Source organism: Choristoneura fumiferana, chromosome 16 (assembly GCF_025370935.1).
Source record: "Choristoneura fumiferana chromosome 16, NRCan_CFum_1, whole genome shotgun sequence".
Taxonomy (NCBI): Eukaryota; Metazoa; Arthropoda; class Insecta; order Lepidoptera; family Tortricidae; genus Choristoneura; species Choristoneura fumiferana.
In genome coordinates, this window is record NC_133487.1 from 1,445,612 (window position 1) to 1,455,949 (window position 10,338).

General features: G+C 41.6%; 1 long non-coding RNA gene across 1 annotated transcript; it reads left to right on the forward strand.

Moving 5' to 3' along the window:
• Positions 1-2,790: 2,790 nt before the first annotated feature.
• On the forward strand, positions 2,791-6,886 carry LOC141436369 (uncharacterized). Its single transcript, XR_012452302.1, has 2 exons — positions 2,791-3,118; positions 3,463-6,886. It is a non-coding gene; the product is annotated as an uncharacterized lncRNA (long non-coding RNA).
• Positions 6,887-10,338: the final 3,452 nt, after the last annotated feature.

Genomic DNA, 10,338 nt, shown 5'->3' on the forward strand with positions numbered 1-10,338 from the left:
TTTATGTAGAACCTCCTATCGCCGTCGCAGCATCGTTGACCTGGCGTCATCGGCGTCTGAGCCACTATGCTCGGAATTCCACATTAAGCCGTCTGGGATGAAATATAACATCTTTAATTGATCAATTTACTACCCTCTTAAAGGCAAAGGGGGTATCTAAAAAAAATACGAGTTATTAATTAATACATAGTGTAGCTTCTTTGGAACCGTCTTTTGCTTTAGGCACTTGTCCCACCGCCGACGATGAGCGAGTAACTAGAAACGAGTGGGCGAGCAGCGAGAAGCGAGTGTAGTTTTGTCGCTCGGCTGTAAGCGAGTGTTCGTGTGCTACGGGCGATTACTCGCTCCACTCGACTCGCTCGTGCGGGGCGGCCGCCAAGCTGACATCGCTGAGCGAGTATCTATAGCTCAGCGAGTTTTATAGCTCTTGTCGCTGCGACAAAATATGTAAGAGCGAGTTCTCGCCGACAGTGTGAACAGCCAGCGATCAACTATTAATATATGTGTATCTTTTACTCACACAGGATCTTATATCTTTTGTTCGTTTTTTGAGCGAGAAAATAGTCGATAGCCAATCGTTTCCTCGCTGGCGGTGAGACAAGTGCCTTATGAGGGCAGTATATTTGATACTAGTTTCGCTCGCGACTTAGTCTAAATCTCGCAAGGGGCTTTGCATTTTTTCCGTGTTAAAAGTAGCCTGTTTAAATCTGGGATAGTGTAGCTTTAAAGAAGTGGACTATTTTTTAAAGTCGATTCTGTTGTTCTAGCTCCACGAACTTGCAAACAAACTCAACAAGGGAAAGGTTTACCTCTTTTATTTGATTAGTGTAGATAGATAGTGTCACGCTAGTTTTCCTTTTTTCGCACACATAGGAACACTAAAGATAGAAAGAGATAATAAGCTACAGTCATATGGGGTTCATCAGGGAAAGTGGTTATCCTTGTTAAATGTAATCAAAAACTACAAGAATTTGCACCAACTTACTGTAAGTTGGCGTGTTCGATTGCCGATTCAGACAGTTTTATATAAAAAAAAAAAAAATGCAGTTTTAACTGTTTCTAAAATCAAAATGAAGTTTTCTTTCAGTATAATTTTTCAGTCTACTTTCTTTCTGCTACTTCTTACTTTTGTGTGCTATTTTCCCTCCATGTGGTATAGCTATGGGACACCCTCTGCTTACTATGACAAAAGTATTTAATGATCTTTACTAGCTACTTATAGCTAACGCATTTTGGTAATGGAACTGTACGCGGATTGGTTGCTATATTATACAGCATATATAATATCAACATTCTAACAAATCAAAAACCAGAATAATAATACTCAACGAGTCTTTGTTTCAATTTAAATCTAGACTAATCATTAATTATTAAACAATCTCGAGTAGTTAGAAAGAGATGGCTGCTCATAAGAATATTGACAGTGTTATCCTACTAATATTATAAATGCGAAAGTTTGTGAGTGAGTGAGTGAGTGAGTGAGTGAGTGAGTATGTTTGTTACTCTTTCACGCTGAAACGGCTGGACGGATTTGGATGAAATTTGGTATGTAGATAGCTGAACATCTGGAATAAAACATAGGCTACTTTTTATTCCGATATTCCCACGGGATAGGGATAAAATCTCGAAATAACAACCGTTGGGCTTAGAGTCATGAAATTTGATAAGTAGGTAGCTGGACGTTTGAAATAACACATAGGCTACTTTTTATCCCACGGGATAGGGATAAAATCTTGAACTAATAACCGCTGGGCTTAGAGCTCTGAGATTTGGTAGGTGTGTAAATAGCTGGAAATTATGGAATAAAACATAGCCTACTTTTTATCCCGATATTCCCACGGGATAGGGATAAAATCTTGAAATAATAACCGCTGGGCTTAGAGTCATGAAATTTGGTATGTAGATAACTAGACGTCTGGAATAACACGTAAGGGACTTTTTGACTCGATATTCCCACGGGATACCTAGGGATAAAATCTCTAAATAACAACCACTGGGTTTAGAGCCATGAGTTTTGGTATGTAGGTAGCTGGACCTCTGGAATAACACACAGGCTAATTTTTATCCCGATATTCCCACGGGATAGGGATAAAATCTTGAAATAATAACCGCTGGGCTTAGAGTCATGAAATTTGGTATGTAGGTAGCTAGACGTCTGAAATAACACATAAGCGACTTTTTGACCCGATATTCCCAAGGGATACTTAGGGATAAAATCTCGAAATAACAACCGCAGGGCTTAGAGCAATGAAATTTAGTATGTAGGTAGCTGGACCTCTGGAATAACACATAGGCTACTTTTTATCTCGATATTCCCCCGGGATAGGGATATAATCTTGAAATAATAACCGCTGGGCTTAGATTCATGAAATTTAGTATGTAGGTAACTGGACGTCTGGAATAACACGTAAGTGACTTTTTGACTCGATATTCCCACGGGATACCTAGGAATAAAATCTCGAAATAAGAACCTCTGGGTTTAGAGCCGTGAATTTTGGTATGTAGGTAGCTGGACCTCTTGAATAACACATAAGCTATTTCTTACCCCGATATTCCCACGGGATAGGGATAAAATCTTGAAATAATAACCGCTGGGCTTAGAGTCATGAAATTTGGTATGTAGGTAGCTAGACGTCTGGAATAACACATAAGCGAATTTTTGACCCGATATTCCCACGGGATACCTAGGGATAAAATCTCGAAATAACCACCACTGGGCTTAGAGCCATGAAATTTGGTATGTAGGTAGCTGGACCTCTGGAATAACACATTATCTATTTTTAGCCCGATATTCCCACGGGATAGGGATAAAATCTTGAAATATTAACCGCTGAGCTTAGAGTCATGAAATTTGGTATGTAGGAAGCTGGATGTCTAGAAAAACACAAAGACGACTTTTTGACCCGATATTACCTCGGGATACCTAGGAATAAAATGTCGAAATAACAACCGCTAGGCTTAGAGGCATGAAATTTGGATGTAGGTAGCCGTATGTCTGGAATAACACATAAGTACGCTACTTTTTATCCCGATATTCCCACGGTATAGTTTTGTAACTAAGGGACCCCATACATCCCTGTATTATTATTATTATTATTTCGTATTTTTTTCTTTAATTGTATACAATACAATACAATAACTCTTTATTGCACACCAATACAGTAAACAGTACAGAAAACACAAGTATATACATAGAGATTTTCTAAGGTAAGCAATAGGCGGCCTTATCGCTTCAGAGCGATCTCTTCCAGGCAACCTTTACAATGGACAGAAATAAGGAATACATTTTAGCAGGTGGTGCAATTTACAGTAGATTAGAGCTGTATCAAGAATACATAAAACTAACACATACAATACACATACACAACAAATCTAAACAGATAGATAGGTAGATAGATACCATAACAACACATAAATAAGCTAACTATAACATTCATACGCAAGATGACAGGTAGTGCTCAGGTATACTGTAGTTTTTAAGTATTTTATTTGTAATTATTTTATTTTGAAAAAATGACTTTCTGCCAAGTTTCTTGCGGCGCATTCTTTTGGCAATGATGGTCTTTCCGAAAGCGCTGGTAGTATAAAAAATGACGTGTAAAAGTGCCCATTGCGGCCTATTTACTGAGTAAATAATTTGAATTTGAATTTTGCATTTGAATTTGGATGGGGAAAAATTTTGAAACTTCAGCACTGGGTTTAGAGTCTTGAATTTTGTACAGTTATTCACAACACAACCTCAATGAAGACCACGATATAAATATTGGAAATTTCCAGGGGAATTTTGTAAAATCCCGAAAATTTCAATTGCAGCTACCACACCGAATAGTTTACGCGTGCGAAGCCGCGGGTTAAAGCTAGTTTGTTAATAAATTAATAAATTACTTATAATTTACTTATTTGTTTTGATTAAACATGTACTCTGGTAAAACTTGTATATCCCTTTCAGACCGGCACTTAAACTAGTACAATTTGCATACAAAAAAAGAATGACTTTGAGTAAAATTGGGGCGTAGATGATGAATCCGGGGTCATTTTCCGGATTTTCCGGCTCCATCGTGGAAAAATTTTTCGCCAACAATTGTATCATAACGGGCCTCTATTCTTACTGACACTTTTGTGACACCCACGATCGTGTGCTATGGGGCCCATCAGCCAAACCGCACAATTGTGACTCTCTCACAATTGTGTTAACTTGGCCCCTATGTTACAATTGTAAGTGTCACAATTGTTTCGACTGGAGCCATCCTTTGCGTAAATTAGCGAATTAAAAAGGAATAAAACCAAAGAAAACATTATCAAACTAAAGTTATTTATTGCAATAATCAACTTTTTTATTGTAGCCATCACAAATTCTTTCAAAAGTTCAGGGGTAAAATATGCCTTCAAAGTACTCTGCTGGCGATTTCACGGGTGCAATTAAACAATGAGTATCTTCTGGAACGGAGTTACTGTTGAATCTTCTCTTGTTCCATCTTAAAGAACTCAGGGGTGCATTATCCTTTTTGCTACTACTGCCTGCTTCCGCTGCATCTGACGATGATGAGGAGGACATTTCTTTGTTTGGGGGTAATAAAACGTCTTGCTCGTCCTCACTGCTATCATCACTAGAACCATTGCGGAGGCCCGTGATATCAGCATCATTCAAAGTCCTGTTTATTGTGATTAAACACTGAAAATCCAAAAAACAGTCTGGTGATTCATAATACAGTTTGGCCCTTACCCTCACAATTGTGTCATAAAAGTTCATTGCATCATGTCAGCGGCAATAAATAAGCCAATGGTATCCAAATGAGCACAAACACGTACAGAAAACACTAGTTTTCTTACCCAATAACAAATAACGTACGCTCCGGAAGAAAAAAACATATTTAATTTACTTACCTTCGTAAAAGTCAGGAGCATGACCGTACACTGAACTCAGCAAGTTCGCACTTGTACGCCGACTCCCAAAGGCACGAAATTTTGGTTGGGGGGTGTGATCCGAAACTCGCACAATCATGCGACGTTGAGCCCGTTCGCTCCTAGCGCTTAGAAGTCGAAAAAAGTTCAACCTTATGACCCGCACAATTGTATTGGCCGGGTCTGAAAGGGTTAAAAGGTATTGAAATTTTCTAGTTATATAATATAAGTTTAATTTGACCGGCACGATACTCCAGACGGAAGGAGCTATGTAAAGTGTGAGGTAAAGGAAATTTGGACTTATGTTGTGAAGTGAAATGGGTTGGCGCGATTTCTATTCTCGTCCCGCCTCGTCTCACCGCGTCTCGCCGCTAAAACAACCTATAGGGTTGCTATACACTCAAGCGAGCCGGCATAAATCAGCACAGCCGGGCGATAAAATCTAATATTATGTAGATTAATGTTCGGAGAAAAAGGCGATCGACTTTACCACACATACACGTCCAGGCTTTTTAATCTAGGTTTAAGTGGTCTTAAGTCCTGCCAGATCCATACAAGAACTGTTAGTTAACCTCCTAACGCCCAAGGCATGAACATCAAACTTTATGTCATTTATGATAGAGTTTGAAGTTCAAATTAAAGTAAGTCTTTTATAAAGGACTCTGGGCGTTAGGAGGTTAACCTCTCTAAGGCTTAAGCCTTAAATCGAGATTTAAAAAAGCCTACAAGACGCCCTAGGCCGCATAAGCCGAAGTACAGTATTGCTTCGGTCGGCTTTGTAGTGCCTCAATACTGCCGAGCCGACAACGATGACTCGCTTGTATGTAGCAACCCTTAGCGTTCATGCTGACTCATAGTAATCCAGCAATCAGCGCCGGCGCTGGGGCAGAGCAAGAGGAGTGGTCTTCACGCCAGATGACAAGGGGTGCCATTTTCCAGTTTCCAATGCAAAATTAAATCATAATGGCGCCTTTTGAGAGGCGCGAAAGCGGTGTAGACCTCGCTCTACCTTGATCAAGGGTGCCGGCGCTACCAGGAATGTTATATGAACTCACAGTAGCGTTCAAAGTCATGGGTGAAAGTCAGTAAAGGTGCTGATAAACTTGAGCGTTCACTTGTAATGAGCATTCCAGCGAATGTTAAGCCCGCTTTAAACTTTCAAGAAAAGTCGTGCAAGTTGCATTACATTGCGAGGCCGTAAGCCACCGAGTTTGCGGTGGTCAATCGAGCGCTGCATTGTAATGCAACTTGCACGATTTTTCTTGCCAGTCTAAACTTGGCTTTACGTTACAGGTAAAGCCCAACACACACTGACGACGGATGCGGGTCGTGCGCGGGCCCGCGACGTGCCTATTTACATGGCGGTATATGGATGCACGACCCGACCCGCGCCCGCCGGCGGTGTGATTTTGTCGTTTTAGCGAGCATTCAGGCGAAACGACTTACCGTCGTTCTTTCACTTCAATCTTTTTCCTTTCCGTAGCTAGAATGGTCGTGTGTTCGTAGCAATGTTTGACTCTATGCTTGGCGCTGTTCGTTGTTCTGTTCGGCTTTAACCCTTTAACCGCCATTGTCTGAATTATAAGACAAAAAATAACCAGCTCATTTCGCCGCAGTCTTATAATTAAGACAAAATGTCATATAGTTTCGGTGTAGGTACGTATTGGCGGTTAAAAGGTTAAAACGGTGAATGCTCGATATTCTGTTACAAGCGCATGCTCATGTGTATCAGCACCTTTATAATACTTTCAAGGCGAATGCGTTAAAATGCAGATCCCTCAAGTTTCTCGCATTTGACATAACTTTAAAAAAATATGACAGCTGTCATCTGACGTATATTTGAGGTTTAATTGATTGGTTGACGCCTGTGCTCGTGCTGTAGCGGTAGTCTTAGTTTAAGGACGCCTTAATGATCCCTTTTGTATTTGTGACACTTCCCTTTTTTTATTTGGTTAGATGTTATTAAATTAAAGATTTGTTAGTATTTATTGAGTTTTATTTGAGTTCGAGTTATATAAAAATTTAGATTAGGTTCAAAATTGTTGGATAGATGGCGACACAAGGCTTTCACGAATTTATAAAACCGGTCGTCTTCGAGTAATCGGGGAATACAGGTTTTTATAAAAAGATTCCCGGTGAACTGAGAACCTGCTGTTTTTTTAAGGCAGTTAGGTAGGTTGTACCATCAGCCAAATTATGTGGTCTAACACCCTATCTTTTATCGTTAATCGTTGGCATGACATAAAACAATAATGCCAATAGACGTGTCTCTCAACTTGAAAGTTCAACTTTAGCGACATATTCATTTGATAGGAACTTGTTTAAAAATTGGTAGACCACTTATTTTCAAGTGTAACAATATGTACCACAGTCTCTTATTCCCACGCAATAAGGCCGTAGTAACATATTTTTGAGTGGTTCGAATAGATACTTATTTTTGCACTTGACTGTACATAAAGTTCCACAGTGTCTTAAGACGAAAGACCAGTGTGTGTAGCCAGTGATGACATCCCAATCATGAATCCGAAACGTGGTGTGGTAGCTCGGGAAATGACGGGATACTTAGAAGAAGGAGGGTGACCGGCATAGCCAAGCGGATTAGCTCGTTGACGTGGCAACGAGCACGTCTTTTAAGCACGGAGAACAGATTGCTGGTATGATGTAAAGCCCAGAGCCGCATGTTTAAATACCTAAACTTTCAAAAGTTTTCCAGGACACAGCTCATTAGAGCCACCCGGCACCCGACCAGCACCGCCTCGACTTTCGGTGTCCACTCGTTGTCGACAGTGGTCCACGGGTGGACGCCACGTTAACAACGAGTGGACTTCGCGTGGTCCACGAATTTCCGAGTAGTCTATTATGAAATGAGGGTGGGGAGCTCCGCGCCGACCGCGCGCGGTTCACGCGAGGCAAGCGAAGGAGCAACGAGCTATCATCGAGTGGTGCACTCGTCGTCCGCGCGTGTATACCTCGCAAGCGAGGCGATGCGGTGACGGCACGGAGTTGATGTAGTGAGCGTATGCCCATACAAATCCATATAAAGAATACTAACCACTCGCGGCGAGGTAGTGCTGATCGGGTGCCGGGTGGATCTAATGAGCTGTGACCTTTAAAGTTAACACACAAAATGCATTGAAATAAAAGTACAGTAGGTACAACCAGAATGTCAATCTCGCTCGGGGCTCGTCGGTTTTCGTTTCCTTCAAGATTGAAACGAGAAAGAAAAAGAAAACCGATCTTTTATTGCGAAATCCGATCCGAACAACACTAGCAAACTAGTTTATGCAGTACAACGATACTATGAATACAAAAACATGTAACAAAGCAAATGTAAATTCAGGTGCATGAAGCAAAATGCCGGTTCCCTCTTCGATCTTCCATCATTGCAGAACAGAGCGCCTAAGAGCGGGAACTCTGCCTCCGTTGGCGAATGGACAGCGCCAACGGTGGTGGAGTTACCAAGCCCAGACACGTCCGACGACCGAAGATTACACCCCTGCGGGGTGATTTGCACTTTTCCGGTTCTTGTTTTCCACTTGTATGCATTTTTATAGGTAGTGCCACCAGAGGGCCTACTCCGAAAATCGAAGTTCGTATCGTACCGTCCCTCTCACTCTCGTATTAGATATGAGCGTCAGAGGGACGGAACGAGACGACCTCGATTTTAGGATTTCGTAGTAGCCTTCGTGGTACATGTCGTGTAATGACAGCAGGATTTTTTTTTTGTGCTATCAGTTCTTTTTGTTGCTGTGTGTCACTCACTTCAACTCTCGTGGCACTACCTATAGTTATACTTTGCGTCGTAAACGTACCTGCCGCAACTAGAAGCGACCAGTGATGTAGCAAGCGTTTATCTCTGTTCGTTGCGTGAGGTGTGCTGCGAGGTAGTACGTAACCACCGAGCGGCGGGCGTCTCGGCCGCGCAATGAATTATGATTGTTTTTTGGAGTCTTTTTGTATTTTTTATTTCAACTCCAAATTTTGTTACTTTTACGGGTATCCAGCGGTGGTGTAGGGGTTATAGCACGCAGCACGGATTGCTGAGGACCTGGGTTCGATTCCCAGCGCTGGTCTCTTTTTCTGGTTTTTCTGTGCATCCATGTCTCAGTTTGTATTTTCGATTTGTATTTTCGCGCAATGAATATTCCGCCGTCTAGATTCTGCCGCTGCCTTCTAGAATCTTCCGATTGTGTTCCTGTTTCAAGCTTAGAGCCATGTTATTACTGAAGTTGCAGGGTACTGATGTTGGAGATCAACCTGGAATTAGTAATTAGTCAAATTTAATATTAATTGTAGTACATACTTTCATAGTACTTAATATTTCGTAATAAATCCCTGAAGTGGAAAAACCTATCACCATCATCCCAGCCTATACGTCCCACTGCTGGGCACAGACCAGTACCTAAATTAGGTTAGGTTGCCTGGAAGAGATCGCTCCAGCGGCGGCCTTACCCATTGCTAGGCTCAGGGCGGCAGGTCTTTGCGAGGCCCTTTGTTCTTCGTGAAAACTATGTGATGCGAAAATATAGTTAAAAAATCTATATTTTTTAAATTTGCTTGGGTTGTTGCGCGAGGCCCCTGCAAGAGCGAGGGCCCGGGCGATTGCCCTGTTCGCCACCCCCTAAGGCCGCCTCTGGATCGCTCTTAAGCGATAAGACCGCCTATTGCTTACCTTGTAATTTTCACTCTGTGAACCTGTTTTCTGCATCGCTCACTATTTCTGGTGTACAATAAAGAGTCATTGTATTGTATTGTATTGTAAATATGTCTCATCTCTATCCTGGGGGGCTACTACGAAATTTCTAAATCGAAGTTCGTATCGTACCGTCCCTATCACTCTCGTATTAAATAACAGTACCTGGGCGACATGAAAACTTTGTCGATCCGAAAACAAAACGCAGTTTCTCGAAATCGCCATTTCACGATTAACTACTGTAGGGCAGGGTTTCTCAAAGTGGGGTAGGGGTTCGCTATTCGACGGTAGGGGGTTCGCGACAAGGTTTACGCGATGGTGGCTGCAAGACTGGCAAGTTGATAAAGATTGGTTTTTGGAGTCTTTTTGTATTTTTCATTTCAACTCCAAATTTGTTACTTATTTGTTTGTTATTTGTTGTTGTTTGTTTGTTGTGTGTTTCAGTTTTGGGGCAGGTAGGGGTTCGCTGTCGTCTAGAAACTTTAACAGGGGTACGTGGAGCCATAAGTTTGAGAAACCCTGCTGTAGGGCTACTACAGTCTATCGAAGTTCCTGTCGTGCCGTCGCGCTGACACTAAATCATTTAATACGAGAGTGACGGGACGGTACGAAACGAACTTCGATTACCGAATTTCGTAGTTAGCTCCTCTGCATTCTTCGTTACAATCACAGTATTAGTAATTTACCCTAGGTAGTCTTTTAATAGGTATACTTAAGATTCAGTGCCGGTTTTAGCACTTCCA